This window comes from Macrosteles quadrilineatus, unplaced genomic scaffold (assembly GCF_028750875.1).
Source record: "Macrosteles quadrilineatus isolate MER2022 unplaced genomic scaffold, UCM_ALF_1.0 Scaffold_2__2_contigs__length_208266976, whole genome shotgun sequence".
Classification (NCBI taxonomy): Eukaryota; Metazoa; Arthropoda; class Insecta; order Hemiptera; family Cicadellidae; genus Macrosteles; species Macrosteles quadrilineatus.
The window spans coordinates 87,452,620-87,473,351 of record NW_026542595.1 but is presented as its reverse complement, the minus strand read 5'-3'; positions in this window follow the sequence as shown (position 1 = coordinate 87,473,351).

Genomic DNA, 20,732 nt, shown 5'->3' with positions numbered 1-20,732 from the left:
TGTTTAACAGTGGCACCATCAGCTCCTTTAGCTTTCTTCACCTCTAAAGCTTGCTTGTCTTCTTCATATAACCATTTTAGAGGAATGTAAGAATATAACTTTGGTCTTAAACCACAATATTCATACATAATATGACCACCTAATTCATCTTTAAACTTTCCAGTGACTTTTTTATTTTTATCAGAGTATAAGAAATGGTCTTTACTATATCCAGAGGTATCAAAATAGTGTAAGTCACATTCTATTTCCTTGTAAAAGTCCTCTGTAACTATAGCATACATTAATGAATCTGTATCTGTCATTAGAAATCTTTTGTTCTTAAATTTTGACATATAATTATAGTGGAAATCATACATTATTACTTTACTGATATCTAAAATGGTCATTCCTAAATATGTTGGTTTATTAAACTTTACAACTAATTTATTTAAATGTATAGCATGTAAATTGTTATCAAACTTTTTGCTACAGTCAAACCTTGGATTAGTGACATATTTTGTTAATAGTGACTCATCCTTGAGATATATATCACGAAACTTGCGTTGATTCATGATTGTTCGACCAAAGAGACTATTATTTAACAATTTATAAAAGTCTTTTTCGAAATCAGTTTTAGCACATTTGCGTTTTTCAATATTAAAATTAATATAGGGCGCAAGCCATTTAGACTGTCTAAATTTTAAAATTCTATGGTATTTTTTTACAATCAAACCCAATTCCTCATATTTTTGTAATGCTTTATAATGTAAAATATATTTAGTTTTGTCATTTAAATTAGGTATTAATTTGCCATTCATTTTCTCTGGTGCTAATGGATAGTCATTATGTAAATCATGTAAGCTTTTATCATATTTTAAATCAACTTCTAAAATGTATCCAAACTCATCATTTTGATTATATTTGTAGTCTATCTCATTAGTCCAACTGAATCCATCCACAGGCAGTGGCTCGCACATTGCTGTAGAGTATAGTGAGTTACAATCTAAATATATTAAATAGACACTCTCTTGATTGGGATCATAGTGTTCACCCATATATCTATTATTTGCTTTAGCGTAACGTGTAGAAATCATACTGACTCCTCCTCTGATCGCACTTTCTATGAACAAATGCATGTCAACATCTTTGAATAATTGTAATTTTATTCCTGTCATTCTAAGACAGGCCTCCCATGTAAGTCCAGGAAGTGAATACATATGTACAGGGTCAAGTTTGTAATCTTTTAAACACAGGTCTCTAAATGTCTCAAACACATCAGCCAGTAGCAATACATCTGTTTTAAGATATAAATCATGATATTCTTGTAAATTATGTATATTAAAATGGGTCCATACATTTTTAGCATGTTCATATTCATTGGGAGAGATATGTTCTTTAGTTATAGAACTGTAAAATGTTTCAATTGGGGGTAGAGACTCTGCGAACTTATCTGGTCCCGTCATATATTCATAGGGATATACACCTTTACGTTGTAGTAGTGGATTTTGTATGAATCTAAATGTGTTCAAATTGGAAGCCAATTTATATAATGGAAGGGACAGAAAGTTGTATGAATCTAAAAATACTAAATCATCAACAGAGAATGATATATATTTTTCCATATCTTTAGCTATACAATTTAATTTACGTTTATTAAACTTTCCCAAATGTTGCATTATTATGTGACCATCATAATTTTTCAAGTTATGGAAGAATACTGGTATTTTCTTTGTTACTTTATAGTTTAAATTACAATCATTGTGGGCAGCTCCACGGTATTGTCCAGAGGAATGGCAATGATCTCTCACCCTATCAAAATATAGGGGCTTTTCACAAATGTGACAATGTGTTGAGTTTTGGAAAGATACCTCTTGCTCAGGGGTCATTTGAAGAGGAATATATATTGCCATTTGATTTTTAATATAATCATAAGCCTGAAATAATCTTTCAAAAAACACATCCATAACATTTGTGCCACTGTACAACTCTTCAGAAATAATTTTTGAATCTTTTACTACGACAAATGCAAATCCCGATGGAATATGTATATTAGAGTTTATAAAGCATTCAAAATCTGCATAAATTACATATGGGGCTTTAAGTTGATATTTATAGTTTTTAAATTGTAATGTATCTTGTTTAGACATTTCCACTCGTTGAGCATCAAAGCTTTTACAATATGTTACATGACGTTCTAATATATCATTAGTGTAAAAATGTTGTAAACACAACTTGCAAAAATGCTGCTTATGGCCATGTTTTGTAGAGTGGAACATTAACCTATCAAAATCACGAATTAAACAATAATGTGATTTATGACCTTCTTGTAATAATAATAAATCTATGTGAGTATTACTATTTAGTTTAGTCGTTCTTAATGGATATATAAATTTATCATATTCAACCCCAAATACATTAATACTTATATCATTCTGTGTTTCAAATTTATCTATATCAGATATTTTCACAGGATACTTTATGTTTGTCATATTCAACTGACTTTCATAGGGTACATAATTAGAAACCCTTTCAGCATTGTTTGCATACCTTGGATGTAAAGCTGCTAAAATCGACCAAAGAAAACATTTATTTCATTGTAGTTGTTAGCCTCCGGATTGCCAAATAATATTATAAAAGGTTTAAATACCTGCTATTAAGCAATCCAATTTTGTTGTTGACACAACTAGTTTCGGTGTCTGTGTGACACCATCATCAGGCTGTACAAGGACAGTTTTCTTTCTTCATACGAAGAGCGTCATATTTACACGAAAATAATAAATAAACATTTAAACACGACACAAACACGAATACGAGACATTTATGGTAACTGATCAGTTAAGAAAACAGACGACGCTAACCCGACGGAGTTTGAGTCCAGACTGCGGGTGGTCAGTGCAGTGGTGTACGTCCGTTATCTTATCATCCCAGGTTGCGTCCTGTCAATCACTCAATCACACCTCCCCCTCCAGTAAACCGATGGCGGTGTCATACATAAAATTAGACGAGAAAAACTGTTGGTCATTTAGTACATTATGGTGGTCGGATTTTACTGCCTTATATATCTCGAACTCTTCCAATGTGTTAATTTTATATCTGTCTTTAGAAAAATGTAGAATATCCATATTGCTGCTAATGTTGGTATAATTGTGGCCTTGGGATATTAAATGCTCGGCAAAAGATGATGTTTGGTGGGCTGTTGATGCTTTTGGAATATGCTCTTTGAATCTTTTTGTAAAGGAACGTGCTGTTTGGCCGATGTAATATTTCGTACAATCGGTACAATTGATCTTGTAAACGCCAGATTTATCAAAAGATTGCGTCATCGTGGGGCTGCGTTCCTTTAACAATGAACCAAGCTTGTTTTCTGTTCTAAAGGAAACAGTGATTTTGTTTTTAGCCATGAGATTTTTGTATTTATTGCTCATAAAGGTGCCAAATTTTGCAGAGATGAAATTGTTCTGTTTATTATTAGTTCCTGTTTTATTTTTATGTTTGTAGATGAGTTTATCCACAATACTACTTGGATAACCATTTGATACGGCTATATGTTTTATTGTAATTACTTCTTCGTTGTAGTCCTGTTCATTCATTGGAATTGTGAGCAATCGGTGTATGAAACTATTATAAGCAGCTAATTTGTGTGAATACGGGTGATGGGATTCTGAGTGAATGGTCTGGTCAGTGCATGTTGGTTTCCTGAATATTTTAAACTCAAATTTATTTTCATGCTTTTTTATGGTGAGGTCCAGAAAATTCAAACAATTATTGTTTTCTTCCTCCAATGTAAACTTCATGTTGCTGTGAATGCCACATAAGTATGCGTTGAGTAACGACAACTGTCTACTGTTTCCGTTGAACAAAACAATAGTGTCGTCTACATATCTGAAATAAAACAGGATCTTTTCTTTGTTCTTCGTATGAAGAAAGAAAACTGTCCTTGTACAGCCTGATGATGGTGTCACACAGACACCGAAACTAGTTGTGTCAACAACAAAATTGGATTGCTTAATAGCAGGTATTTAAACCTTTTATAAAACATTTATTGTCTGAATTTTTTATATTTAGAACTGCATGTTTTGATTGAATACTTTTTGGCGTGGGAATATATGACTTTGGAGTTAGGGGCTTATACTTGTAAACATGCAACTGCCAATATTTAGTATGGTCATATATCCATCCACTGCCTTGGGCTTGATATTTGTGTATGGAAGCATCAATCTTTAAAAGTGCATTTTCAATTTGAGGCTTTAAATCTCTCTTCTCAATAGTTAAGATAGTAAGACTTCTAAAATCCGCAATACAATCTTTCTCATTAACTAATTTTCCATTTTGATCCATTGAATATTTTATAAATTTGATTCTCCTAACTAACATCCATTTTATCGGAAGAGGACAAGACTTCAGAGTATTTTCAAGGTCAGCTCTAATCGATTCACCCACAAATTTAATCATTGTGTATGGACATTTGATACAAGAATTAACATGTCTTCTAAAATGTCCAACAACATTTTTCTTACAAAAACTACAACTCTTGTGACTTTGTAATATATGTGATTTTAGAGCAATGTTATTTTCACAGATTAAATTACAAACTTTACATACCTTCATTTGATGAATTGCCTTGTAGTGACGAATCAGGTTACTTTTGGTGGAGAGCGACACGGAGCAGTGTTGACAGGTGGGCCTCATTTTTATATATAACAAAAACAATTTGTGCCACTTCTATTTATAGACTTTTTGAACATTTCAAAATTTTGGAAATTTTAACAATTTTCAGCTAGAAATTAAAAATTTGTAAAAATTACTTCAACAGATCCAAGACTAGCAAGGAGCAAGCCCAAGTGAGTGACATTTTCACCACGTCACCACTAGAGGCAAGAAACAACCATGAGTCAGGAGCGCGCCCACGCCATGAGCCGAGTTCGCGTGCAAACCACACACATACATGATTTTGAAATAGAAATATAATATATCAACTGGAAAGGGGAATGGTAGATGTACTAGCAATTGTGCATGGGGCAGAGGGGAGTGGTGAGGGGGTGAGGGGGGGGGAGTTGGCCCAAAAATGACGACGCACCTCAAAAAACGGCTGCGACAAACTATACTACTATACATATACACATACATGGGTCAATAAATGATTTTTTTTTATTTTTGCTTAATATCAAATATATTTATGGGGAATAACTAAGAAATAAGGTTTGACAATTTTATAGGGATTTGCAGGCAAAGATCAGGATTTTAGATTTGGTGGCCAAAAATAATCCCCATAAGAATAACATGGGAAAAACGTGTCTAAAGTGAGGTAAAACCGGCAGTTCTCCACTACTAATATTGTAAAATGTTGTAGTTTGTTTGTTTATGGATATATTTTGAACAAACTTTTCAAATTTATTTATTTTATACTAAGCTATTAATATTTTACTAAAAAACACACTTTATTAGTTTCCTTTTAGCAGCAAACCTAGGTACTCGTTAAACCTAATATATTTTAAATATATTTAATAAAAAATCAATTCAGACAAATAAAAGTTCGCTTAGTCGGTAGGTTTGTTGTGGTGGGGGTATTTTATGTACCTCAAAAATATGTCGGCCTTAGTCACCAACAAGACTACAAGATCATGCCACTCATTCTACACTCATCCTTCACTCATATTTGGGTTAAAATCATGGTTAAAATACGCACATAGTGGCGTCCCCATCTTAAATAATTGATTAATTGATTGACTATTATTTAATTAAATCTATTGAACTATATAGGCCTTAAGAGTTTTATTACATGAAATAAAATCATGTAACCTTCTAAAAAAACTGCTGTGACTTTTTCATATAATTTTAAAATACCCCTGCCTCAGTAAACCTGCAGACAAAGCAAATTCCGATTTTCCTGTTTGAATTTTCACTATAATATTCCCTAAAAATTGCCAATCTTTTATATTAATGTACTGTAACATTATATTTAATGAGCAGATAGGTTTGCTGCTTAAACCTTATGAGTAGATAAGGAAGGTAGTAAAGTGTGTGTTTTTATTTAAATGGTAAAAGCTTAGTATTGGATAAATAAATTTGCCAAATTGGATCAAAATATATCTCTAAACAAGGCAACTACAAAAATGTATTTATTCTCAAATAAAATAACATAGACATTTAAATATATGGTTTTTTTTATAATTTTCCGTAATCATTAGGGGTACAAACACTCTTCAATGTACTTAATTATTCGATTGTGTAAGCTGTACAAAAATTAGTTGATAAAGAGATTGCAAGATATTATGTTTTGTGGGTCAAAAAAGAGAATCCCAAATTTTTACTTCATAAAACCCTGTCCGACCATACTTCGATACATACTTACGATTTTGATGGTTCGCAAAATCGTTCTAATAAAATTAAGTTTGAACTAATGGTGTTTATGGCCTCTGGAGACATCAAAACGGAAAATATATCGGTCCCGGGTCTAGGTCTTACCATGAGACCTATGGTAATAGCGTATTCCCTAAATGGAAAATTCACTTATAACGTATTCAGTTTTAATAGTTTACATACGTTACTTTTTTGTCAGGTACACTTTTTCTAGACTCGAGTTATGACTAGATTAATATAAAAAATGTCTCAATGAACCATGACAAATAAAAAGCTGGAATAGCTACAGCTATTAAGGGGAATTACACATGATAATATTTCCTAATGATTTTGATAAACTTTATTACTGACTCATTGAAAATACAATTAGATAATCTTAGTGCAAGCTTATCAAAATTGAAAACTCAGAATTTGATTACTTTTTATTTTTATTTAAAATTAAGATAAAGAGTGGGTTTGGATTTTTTGGATGGTTTTATATGTTCAGTTTAGTGTTTCACTGATGAAGAGGGAAAGATATATTTCCAAAACATTTCAATAGACTAAGAAAATATTTCGAATTATTACCATAACTTTTTTATTAAGTAACCATTCAAAACAAAATTCGTCTCTCTAAACCACGAATTAGCTGAGCTGTCACAAAACAAAATGTTAGCGCTTATTATGGACAAGCCGATACAACTAGGTATCATTATGGTTCCCAACAAGTCGGTCAGGCTAGGATAGAAGTTTGTTTTATGTACTTTGAATATGAAATAATTTTTTTTTTTTTAATAATGAAAGTTAAATAACTATCCTAACCTGTCCTAACTTCAATTTCAACATGTTGTTAAGTGTTGGTCGGCACTTCCAAAGCAAAATCAAATAATTCATAATTATGTTTTCTTCAAAAAGATTTGAAACAAGTTGTTTAACCGTTAAAATTCGAATAAAACCGATATTCCACCTGTATGGACCCGCTTTGGCCATTACTTTCTCCCCCTATACCATAGTATATGGAGACAGTATTGTTTTCGTAAAAATTTTCGGGTTTTTTGTTTTGAGTGGATATGTGTGTTTTGTGTCCCCCTGGACCCAAAAAAGTGGTTTTCGAAGTTATGTCTGTCCGTGTGTGTCTGTCTGTGTGGGATTCATAAAAATTTTGATAATAGTTTTGATAAAAAAATTAGTATGTTGTAGCCCCTTGAATTATGTTATTTTCCCATTTAAAAAACCCCATAAAATAAGAGAAAATCGTATTTTCGAAAAAAACTCCAGTTTTGATTGAAATTAGTATGTGATGGTCCTTATAATTCTTAAAAACATAGTGCAACCTCCATTTCTGTAAACATTACGATTCAAAAGTTATTGTAACTTAATGTTATTTCCCCATAAAACCCATGAAAAACAGAAAAATGGATTTGTCAGAAAAACACCGATTCTGATTGAAATTCGTCTGTTATGGTCCTTATAATTCTAAACAAAATAGTGTAACCCCCCCCCCTGTAATTCCTGTTAAAATTACAGTAGAAAAGTTAATGGAACTTTTGTGATTTTACCTAAATATCTAGTTACTCTCTTCGCTTTCCTGTAAAAGCTGTTGACAATCTGATGGGAAAGGTATGCGTCAGATTGCTTATACCGTTTATTATTATTCAAATAAAGCCGATCACAGAGTGTATTCTGTTATAATTGTATTTTATCTGTTAATTTTAAACCTACTAAAACTTTAATTTATGTGGCGTTAAAGATTGTACAGTTTACAGAAAGTTGTACATTCGGTTTGGTTTGGCAAACAGGTCGGTGTAACCACAGAAATTATTGATTAAGATAAGAACTTTCTTTTAGTTTTAAATTTACAATTTAATTTCTTATCTTTATAATTTTTTTTCTATTACTCACACTAGTTACAGGTTTATCTCTAACGCTAAGAGTTCACTGTTAATTATTTTTACCTAATAAGTTGCGAGATATTATTTTACATATTGGTCTCGTTTTTACCGCGACCTCCAGTTTGGAGCTGTACAACCGCTTAAACACTAATTACATTCACCGTTACGTGATCCTGATGGCAGAACTTCTTGTGGCGAGCTTTCTCTAAACGACATTGACGACGACCTGTCTCGGGGGTAGAACCTGACTCTCTACTAACACAAGGGCTCGAGAAACGCGTACCAAGAGTAAAGTAGTCAGTTGAAGTATATAAGTTGTCAATGGTTCCTTGTTTGTGATTCATTTTTGGTGATGATAAATTTATGTCATTTAAGAGAATATCGCGAACATTTTCCACCACGTTAAATGTTTTCGTGATCTAGAATTTGTGCTCAGGTGAAGAAGTAAAAACATTACAAGGTTAGTATGCACAACTAGAAAATCAAAATGAAAATCCACAGAAAGAACTACCATCCTATAGTATTTAACCTTTGGATACTGAAATAGGCATCATAATAAAAACAGTGACAGGCTACCAATTTTTATTTTAAAACTCCAAGTTTAATGAGCTAATCACAGAACATGCTACAGCAAAATTGCATGTCTCTCAGCTTGGATTTTGTAACTGGGATCATTGTTTAAAAGATACTGTAGTTCACAATAACTTGTTTTTCCGTTTGGTTTTGGTTTAAATGTTAGATATAATTTGCATCAGCGCACTCAATCAGTCGCTAAATTAAACTATCTTCGTTTCAGCGAATTTCCCTATAGGGAATAGCTATTACCAAAGGTGGTCCGAAACCGATTTTCTTTTTTCATTTTTATGTCCCCAGAGCCCAAAAACAACATTTGTTCAAATTTATATACCTATATGCGAGTGTGAGTGCCCGTGAACGCGATAACTTGAGTAATTTCTGTCCGATTTTGATGAAATTTGGTTTAAACGTGTAAGGCGGGATAAACTTGAATGAGTTCGCGAACCAGCATGATCGAACCATGGGAACAGGGTTTTACGAGGGGTTTTATGGGGTAAAAATTGGGTTTTCCCATTTTTGACCCTCACAACCCAATTCCTCTCTAGATATTTTTTAAGGCCTTAAAAACAAATAATTTAGTATACCAAAGAAAGTGTTTTTGTACGGTTATTGATAAAGTAGAAATATCAAAAATTGTAAAATTAAAATTCCCATGCTATTCTTTTGCAAAATATTGTAGTTTGCTTGTGGAAGGATGGATATATTTTGATCAAACTTGGCAAATTTATGTATTTTATACTACGCTATTAATGTTTTACCAAACACACTTTATTAGTATCCTTATGGCAGCAAACCTAGGCGTGAAACCTCGTGAAACCTAATGTTATTTCAATAGATTTAATTGAAAATTAATTTAGACCAATGGAAATTCGCTTATAGTCGGTAGGTTTGCTGCGGCGGGGGTATTTATCTTAATACTAAACGCAAGCTTAACATGAGAATGGAATTTCTTGTTCTATTCATAATAAAAATTGTGGCTAAAACATAAAAAAAATCCTGAAACAAAACAACACCCGTCTGCAAAGATGGTAGCTCAAGCTAGTCACGTTTGCAGACTATCCTTGTTGTATTTTGGTACTTTACTTACCTGAAGTTGGGATCAGATTCGAGATCTCGAAACGTCATGAAAACTTGCTTTTGACTAATCGTAATTTAACAACTGTGTTCACACGATAGTAGTAATTAATACTTAAATTTTACGTGGTTTATTTAAAACATAGATTTTACATTGCAACAGAAACTGAACATTCCTTCTGACCTAACCAAGATTTTCAACTGAAAAACTACTCGAAAGTGCAACTAGAACAATGATCTAACATTTCTAAACATCATGTGACGTATTTATACCTTTCTTATCATATATTCCAATCGAGTAATTGGAAATCGACCAATTAGGTGACTAAATTTACATTTGACTCCTGCAACACTTGTTTAAAGTATTCTTTAAGCTCTCTATTCATGATTTTAAGTCTTGACAATAATTCGACAATATAGTTCTTATTTATGTAGGCCTATTTTTTCTAAACCTACAAACAATCATTAGTGGCATTAGTGGTTCCTCTACTAGGAGTAGGAGGTAGATTGTGTTGTATCGAGTGAAAATAACATTTACAGCTAACGAGCTTATTTATACCATCTGCACAAGCAGTCTTGAGGAAAACACTGTTATTTTCGTCGAAGAACAGTTTTAGCTCCAAAATACGTTCTACGGATAGAAAAACTCTACTACACTTAGGTACAATGTTACGACGTAGTCTCTCTACGACGGTTTGCTTTCTCATAAAGTTATTTATGCATTTTTTAATGGATGCTATGAAAACGCTCTTCAAAATACTATTGGTTTCCATTCTACAATTCTTAAGATAACAGATTTGAAACTATGGTGAATCAAACGGTGAATTGTTAGTTACTTATTTCACTGAAGTGGTTGTAACTTGACAACGCAAGTTACAGTAATGATGTTTATCTTATTGTAGACTTTAATGTTTAAAACACTCATTTTATGCATTGTTGACATTTGTTTACATATTTCAATCAAGCTAGTCTGTGATTTAATGTAACTTTTATTGCCATAAAGACTATTTAAATTAAGAGAAAGGCTGCTATTTTGTGATAATGCTTTTAGACAAGCACTTTATGTTTGCTTTGTAATTGATTGTACCTGAAGATGGCCTATACATTTATGTAATGTTTTCTACAATACAAATTTCTGATTTCGTATGGTTATAGAAACATTCGTATCTACAATCAAAATTTCGTTTTTTTTGAGCCCACTAAAATCGTTGAGTACCAATGTCGTTGCATGAATTGTACAAAAGACAGTCGCAAATTGTCAAAAGCAGTACGCGGATCCACACTAACCAAATATTGAATCAGTGAATGTATTATCTAAATAAAAATGTAGGACTTGTTAGTAACTAGATGGATAAAACCAATGTTATCAGGGTGAAAGGTCCCAGTTATCACCCGTCAAAGTCTGATTTGGAAAAGCCAAATCTGTCGGTCAATTGAGATGGCGCTATAATTCATTCCGCACTCTCCAATAATGTCAATTCAGGACCAACCAGCTTTCAGATTGGCCCAAGGTAGACAGGCAATTACGAAATAAAATACTAAAATCTAGATCCCGCCTACTCCCCTCCACGGTAGGTTTAGGTAACGGGAGTATTTGAAGGGTAAACCTTGGTTCCTCCATTGCTGTTAGAAAAGTTTCTCGTTTGAGCTAACGTGGCAGACATCTGCAGGCTCAAGAAGGCACATGACAGGCTGACAAAAGGATCAGCAAACCACACGTGTAATTTCAAAAATGACAATATAGGGGGGAATTTTGATTGTTTTTTGCGGGGGTAGGGTGTTCAAATCATATAGTTTCTTTTGAGCTAATTTGACAGACAACTGCAGGCTGGCAAAGAGCAGAGTAAACCACATGGGTATTTTCCGTAGGAACAACATAGAGGGTGAATTTTTTTTGGGGGGAAAGGTTTTTTTGAAATCACAATTTTTCTCTTTTAACATCATTTCTGAGGGTTGATCTTAATTCACCTCAAACTACATAAAAGTTAAGTATGTTTCACATGGAAAGGTTGTTCAGCCAATTAGTGAAGTATATAAATTCATTTTTATTCTCATTATACTCATATATACAAGAATCATATATGGAGGAGCTTAGATCAGGGGGTTGAACTGTAAAATGCCACTTTTTACAGAAAATCCTGTGTTTAGCCATGGGTGCTTCAATTTAGTCCAATTTCAAATTTATGTCACGTCTATGAGAGTATACAAACTTATGTGACAAAGTTACTTATTACAGTAAAACCATATAAAAATGTTAAGATTAAATTTCGAATCGAGTATTAATTTTTAGGGGTTAACTTACGACCAACCAAACCTGTTTTGAAACAAATTAGCTGTGACAGAAAATAATCTAAAACTGTACTTAACACTGAGATTGCGGTGATTATGACTCTGGCAACATAACAGCTTAATCATTTTCCGTTCGTAGAATACAGAGTCCCAAATGACGGAAGTTAGACGTTAGGAGGTCAGGTCGCCGCCGCAGGAGATGCCCCGCAGATGTTTGCGTGAGTTACCGTGTTGTTCACGCACATAGTCATGCTGTTTTGTTTGTGAAACTGAAACGGCACAAACCGTCTAATCGGCTGAATCCGTGAGAAACGCCATGTCATTCTGCACAATACTGCTGAAAAACTGGGCATCTAGTATCTGGGGTCTATGGGACATGTAGTTCCATGGCCCCCACATTTGATTGTGGGCCCTGTAACCAGAATCGAGCTCGGGCCCCCTTACACTATGTTCGCGTAGTATGCACATGAACATTTTTCAACCACTTACACATTTTTTCAATGTAAGTAAGGAATGGGACTATCAAATCGATGACTCGTGTTTCATGTTGCTCGTTGCTCGAAAACGAGCGGTTGTAAAGTATTACAGGAGTTATTTAATAACGAATAACAGTAATAATTTCCGATGAGTTTAAAAGGGTCAACTCAAAGGTTATGCAACTAATGGAAATACTCACAATGTACATAAAAGTTTGATATAATGATCCTTTCTTGTAAATATTGTATATTTTTTTAAAAGCTGGTCTTGTTATTTTTAGCGTTTTCTACAAATGTTTCCTAATCCCACCTTAGGTTGTACATGTTTACCTTCGTCAATGCAGCCTGCATGGTACTACCAGAGATAACAAAAACATTACATTGATGTATGGATGGTTTATGGTATGTATAATTATAGCTTTTTTAACATTCTTTTCACTAAAATCATCAAAAACGTCTGTTGAGTTTCGCCAATTCATAACTAAACCTAAAATCTAGAATTAAATTCTATTTTTCACTTTGATTTTGTAATAAATATATGTAGGCTATTTAAATTAAAAATCTATGATTCGCTTTAAAATATTGTTCAATAAACAAACAAAAATTAAACATAACTAGGCCAGGGCCTCCAAGGGGCCCGGGCCCTGAGACCAAAGTTGCACCAGCCCCACCCTTGTTTTGGCCATGAAACCATATATAAAAGGAGTATAGACTAAAAGAGTATATGTCTACTCCCTTAATCTATGGTCAAACTATCAAATTATGGGGGTTGAGCATAAGAAAAACTAGGCCATCAAGTATCTGAGGTCTTGGGGGACATGAGTAGCTGAATCATCAAATATGGGGACTGAGCATATGAAAAACTGGACCATCAAGTATCTGGCTATCTAGTATTTAGGGACACGAGTAGCTAAGCCATCATGGGGGTTGAGCATATGAACTGGTCCACCAAGTACTTATCTGGGGTCTTGAGGGACATGAGTAGTTAAACTATCAAATATGAGGGTTGTGCACATGAAAAACTGGTTCATCTAGATAGGTTTTAAACACATTAACATTTGTACGATCAAACAAGGGTTTTTAACATCAATATTCGAAAAATAAATATGTAGAGTCGGGAAAAATTTATATAATAAATATCAAATGTTTCAGTATGGTGTTAAACATCCAGACGATGGTGAAAATAGAATGTGTATAAACATGAAAATCTATAATTCAAATGATATAGGGTAATTCGAAAATTTAAAACCTGGGCAGTTAAATAGAGGATGATAAAAACAGGAAAATCTGGACCATCAAATGACACAAGGTGGTTCAAAACATTAAACTAGTATAAAAGATTAATTGGTATATTGTTCAAAGACATAAGCGTTTCAATCTTCAACTAATTATAATGTAAAATAGCTTATTCCCTTTATGGGAAATTCGCTAAAAGAGAGAACAAACAGTAAAATAATACTTAGTGTTTGGAAACATGAAATCTGAAAGTAGAAAAATATACAAGGTTAAAAAAAAATTATAACCTAAACTATACATTACCACTGGCAGCACTAATCGCATCAAATAGCAGTGGAAAGCATAATTTGGTATCATCATGTTTTGTGGTTGGCTGTTAAACCAGTAAACATAGTTTGTTTGTAATCTTCAAGAGTTTCACTATTATCTTAAGAGAGTTCTCCCTGGTCAATTCAAGATGGCAGCAAAGCATGCTAATGTTTCTAAACATGCTCTCAACACTCTAAAACTAATTTGTTTCCAATGATTGTTTGCTTTTTGTACTCTTATCATAGCAGAGCTTGCAATGGATGGGATAAATTAATGTTAATTGACGGATTTTCAACATGATTTTGTAAATAATTAAAGACACAATTACAGAATTTTAGTTTATCCAGGGCATAGTTTGGATCTTTGTGAATAATTTACAGTTTATTTAAACTCGATAAACACTTTTTAATAATGCCACGAAGCTATTTTTTGTAGAAACACGTTTACGTGGTAACCACCCACAACTACAAGAGGAGGGGGGTGTTTCTACCACCCTCTTAAGATGGCCTTCACGTTTTAAAACACAGATTTTAGACAAAGAAGTGTATTGTGCCTCTTTCTTCATACATTGCATCTGTGATTGCTTCCACATTCGTTATTGTTGTGACAGTTATGCATCAGCTGTTAGCTGTCACTGGTTCCACTTAAGATATTCTACTTGGTATTGAGAGGTTGATACAATCTTGGACTGGAATAACGAGTGTAAAGGCTTGTGTAACTCCCATTTATGATTATCCTTGAGTTAACAGACATGACATGGCAGTTTTACTGACTATAATATGTGTGGTAACATTTTACACTATTGAGTTTATCGTGTTTAGATGCTTTTAGAAGCATTGGGTAAGCTAGCTAAGAAATTGTATGTAGTGTATCTAATAGTCAAAGAGTGCATTCACAGTATGAAATCTGTGATTAAGACTTGTTTGCTTATCGCTAGGATTTTGCATAATTGGGATTTTTATTTGATCGAAAGTGTTTTGCCAATCTCTGAAAGTTTACTGGTCTAGTTTGTATTTAAGTAGAAAGTTAAATAGACTGTGAGTTATTAAAGTGTTTGCAGTGTACGCCGTTCGGGGGTGTAAGAATAAAGGGACTATTTAAAAGATCTATTAACGAATGAACAGTCACAAAGCTAATCTACATAGGTTTTTAATGAGAATGGGAAATACACATTTGGAAATATTGAAATACCTTTCTTGTATGAGGTGTCAGGCTAAATTTTTAGTTCAAAGTACATTGATGATAAGATTGCAGTAAAAGATTCGTCTACGGTAGAACATGCAGCTTTTTTAATATTCGAAGGATAAATATCACAATAAAAATTTCGTGAAATAAAAACCAAATATAAAAATCCACGGCTTATGTTATACAGTATTGGAAAATAAAATTTTGTCTCTATGTTATATGTGGTCTCGATTTATAATGAATAATTTAGTTAAATATTTAGTCTTAATTTAATGTTTTACAAGGTTCTTGTTTTACCTGTTATGAATTGTTTTTTCAATTCAATATGGTTTTTTTTTTTTCATTTCGATATAAAAATATTAGTTTCTTGAGTCGCCCAACTGAGTTGTTTATATCGTTGTAGTGGCCTCACTCTAAATTCATTTGTCAAGTGGCTTTGTTTCTCCTGTTACATTATGTATACCTAACATCTTTCAATTCAATTCACAAATTGAATTTTTTTTCTACAGTAGTTTTGCAATGCGCACTTGAAATTCTTTTTCAGTGCTATTGGAATTTAAAGAATTGTGTAGGAATCATCCTAAGTTGACTTTTTATGTTGTTTATTTTCATGGCAATATTCATATTGGTTGTGTAAGTTTGTTTATGTTGGGAACTAATGAGGTTTTGATTATTAATTTACCCGATTAGTTCGTAAAGCTTTTCAAATCCGGCCGTTACAGAGCAATTTAAAAATGTTTACAAGTGAGTTCTGTAAAATAGTTTTTGCTTTAAAATAATTTAATCTTCCATTTGCAGTGGACTGTAGCGACAGATACAAATGCCAATCGTATGTTGACAAATTCAACAGTAAATTATCAGTCACAGTTTTACACTCAGACTTTCTACGAATATTACTTCAATATATTAATTGCATTGTCATGTGAAAGAGGGGTTTCAAATTGCAATTACCTAAGAATCTATATTATTGATGCTAATTCTATTGTGTTTCCTTCGGCGATTATGTAGTAATTAGCTCATAATTTCTCAAGGTTGCTAATTCAAACAGGTTAACTTAACCGCCTTCATTGTAAAGATAATACAGCCTAAACCTAATCGTGAAGGTTATCTGTGTGTGAAGCTTCTAGCCAATTATCCAACAGGAAAACAAAAGTCACAACTAGTGTTAACAGTTTTCCTCAAAAGCCATGCTGTCTAGCTTCACCTAATAATCACGAGGAAAATGCTGTAAAAATTACCATGTTTTTTTTATTTGCATCGTATGTGTATTGTTTGAATGTGTTCAGTATGTTATCGCAGCAATAAGGAAAACGCGAGATGTGTGCGAGACAAGATAGCGCTTATCACACCTGAGATGATAAGGGTCGATCTCACGTCATAGCACAAGCAGTGCTACTACTCGACTGTGATAAATATAATCACCTGACAACTGTCATTTTCATCAACAACTCGTGGAATGGCGATTTTGATTTATTTACTGGTTGATGTTACTACAATTGACTATAAAGGTACTACACTGCTAAATACATTGAGGTTCACATCAGTTTAGAGGGCTCTTCGCTTTAAAGTTGATTGATAGCTTTTTACAGGGAATATTTTCTACAGTTGAGCAGCTTTGGGCAGGACTTTTGTCGTACAATTCGTTGATATGTTTAGCATCAGCAAGCATTAGCCTGCAGTATTGATGATTTAATATTTTAGGTATTGTAGTTGTTTTAACATCCATCTATCATATACGTAATACAATTAGTGTTTTCTCTGTTACATCCCGTTTCTAGTTGTACAACTTAAACGATTTTTACGATTGAGGTGTCGTGTTAAAGCTTATGATCTAGCGGAGTGAGGCAAGGGCCCCCTAGCATTTTATTTAATTCTAGAGTTTGCTTTCAACGACCCAATGATGCTGACAATAGTTATTTGTGCAACTAGTGAGAAAAGTGAGCAATTGACTCACTCGAGAGATATCCTTACTCAGCAATGGTTTCTCGAGTGAGGCAATTGTACTTTGAACTCGAGTTGCACATTATATTTTTCCTACAGTTACCATAAAACAAATAAATTGGTGAAGAAACATAACCTATTTTTACACAGAAGTGAACTTTTAATATAACATTTAATGTGAAGTGACGAATACAACAGTACAACAGCTGACCAGCTGATTTACAGCCAGTGCTGCCAACGTATTTCGCGCGCATACGACGTTGCCTGCATGTTACGCGCACACTATTTCGTGCCTTCACGTTGCAAATCTGGAGTGAGACAAAGTAATTAGAACATTGTCTCACTGATGAGCGAATTGGCCACTTTGCTTTCTCAAATTAGTGAGAGAACATGCACATTGTTAGGTAACTGTAGGAAATAGTTATTTGTGCAACTAGTGAGAAAAGTGAGCAATTGACTCACTCGAGAGATATCCTTACTCAGCAATGGTTTCTCGAGTGAGGCAATTGTACTTTGAACTCGAGTTGCACATTATATTTTTCCTACAGTTACCATAAAACAAATAAATTGGTGAAGAAACATAACCTATTTTTACACAGAAGTGAACTTTTAATATAACATTTAATCTGAAGTGACGAATACAACAGTACAACAGCTGACCAGCTGATTTACAGCCAGTGCTGCCAACGTATTTCGCGCGCATACGACGTTGCCTGCACGCGCACACTATTTCGTGCCTTCACGTTGCAAATCTGGAGTGAGACAATGTTAACATTGTCTCACTGATGAGCGAATTGGCCACTTTGCTTTCTCAAATCAGTGAGAGAACATGCACATTGTTAGGTAACTGTAGGAAAACCTTCTTTATACCGGTTTAAATATTAGTTGTGTTTTAACACCTATTGACTGTCTTAAGCGAATATGTGTTATTTGCCACCAGTGTCATTTGCCACCACTCTAGGATTTGTGTCATTTGCCACCACTTTATACCTGGCTGGGTGAGTCATCAGCCCCAACCCTAGTCCGTCGGTCATCACCCCTCTAGGCACCGGCCGATGGACCAAGGAATACCTATAATTCACACTATCACCCTCTCTTGCAACATTTTTATCGTAAAAATTCCAACACTCTCTCTATGAGTAGGGGAATACATAACGGAAACGCTCATTCCTATCTGTGGTTTTGTAGTGTTACGACATTTTAGTGCTGTTCTCACCAAGTTTTACAAAGTGTTAGTCTAATTTATTTATAAATTCGCTAAAAACGTTCATAATTATTTGCAAATCTACATGAATTAAGCTTTCCAATGACCCACTAATTAATAAATCGGTCCATTAGAACTCTAGATTTAGTTGTACAAAGATTTTTAAAGTTGAATTATACATAAGTAGATGCATATTGCACAAGAATGACATCGCGGTTAAATGAGCTTTAATACAAACTTAATCTAAAGCGGCTAAATAAAAATGTAAACTAATAACGTACTAAATAAAACCACATTCAATCAACAAATTAATTTATACCATAGACGCACTTGGTTAACATAAATGTTTTAGTTGCTTATTTTTAAGAAGTTATCAGGCAGAATTTTACACAACATAATACCGACATATGAAGGATTCTTTCCAAATAACTTCAAGATAACTTATGATAACAAAACACAGTTTTTAGGTCTGTTGTTTATCCCATAACTGTTACATGAACCTAACGTCTCAAAGGAATAATTTCAATATATTTTATGATATTTTTAGAATGTAGATGTAATTTTAAAACATTTATAATTTATTCTTTGCACTTTTTCTCCAAACTTACTCGTTTAGGAGCTATATCTTGCTGAATGTAACCAAAAGCTACTTTAATCTAAATTTTACACGCTGTAACTCCCTTACGTAGCTTTATAGAAAAAATAAACTGAAAACATTTTTGAAATTACAGTCTAAAATCGTCATACATGGTGTCCGATAAGAAATTTTTAAGTTAAATACACTTTAAAGGAAGAGAATTCATATTTTTGAATGTCATATGATAGTAGTTGAAATTCCCCATATAATGTTTTCTCTAAATCGAATAGTTTCTGAGATTGCAACTACTTTAAGTTCTTTGCCCTGTATATTCGCAGAATACTAAACACTGAAACTGCGTCTTTTCAAGTATTTTAATAGGATTTAATCTCATTGATGCGTTGTATACTGTGCCAAATGTTATTTTTGTATTATTTATCTTAGGCCATGTAAGGAATATTCAAATAGCTTAAAATACCTTAACATAGATAGGCTTATACTGTTTAACTTGCGATTATGTGATTTTGGACTCAAAATGTGCGTTTTCTTTTGCCGAACAAGATGGTAAAATTAATTTTCACTTCCAAAGTTGTAACTGGAGTTATAAACATTTATTTAATATCCAAAAAAATTATAAGTACATCTACATGGTTATGACTCATAGGAACGGCCACGGCGGGAATTCCAGGAACTGACCCTACTGGTGGCAAATGACACTGGTGGCAAACGACACTGGTGGCAAATAGTAGGACACCGTCTTAAGCAATATAATCTATGAAAAGTAAAGTAATGGTATTGGATTATTCTTTTTGCCTTGTGAACAAGTTTTGAGCCCTATCAAAATGCGTAATTAGCGCATAGTTCACCTTGTGTTTGAATTTAAATTTATACTAGGCTGCTGGCCCACACCCGATGTGTATATTAACCCGTATGTTCGCTATAAAACTATTTGATACTACTATTTATTTATTTTCTATATATAAATTATTGTTCTCTCGTTAGACACGACTTCCAATTGTACTATATTTTGCATCGACAAATCACCTACCGACGCAGTTTGTTTGTTAAATAAAATCTACAAGTAGAAATCTATTGAAACATGTGTATGTTAAATTGCTCTTTGCGTTTAGATTTTTAGACTTAAAATGTGTATTCCGGAGGGAATTTAACAGTTGTTACCACAGAAACTGATTATTGTTTCAACCAGGATAATTTATATTATATAAAACTCTTTTAAGAGCGTTCCACACTCCGCACCGGCTGGTTACCACGTAAACATGGTTTACAAATTAGGGGTAAACAATGCGGTATAACATTTCTAGGAATTCCTTAAACTATGGAAAACGGGGAGAGAGTATTTGTAGTACGCGCGGATGGTATGCGGTTGCAATCACTTACGCCCTTTGGAGAATTCAAGCATCTAGATCGCGTGGTATTCCGCTTGTTCGTGTATTTTTTACATAACTATTGTCACAACTAATCCTAGTGTGTACCTGTGCAGTATTATTAATAATAAAAGGTTAAATCAGTATTATTACTAAGGCCAATTTTGTTAACATTTATGAAACAAGGTGAGTAGAGTATGTATCATTACTATTCCGAATTATTTATCGGATACAAGAGTATTCAATCTTTGGATACTCAACTTCATTATG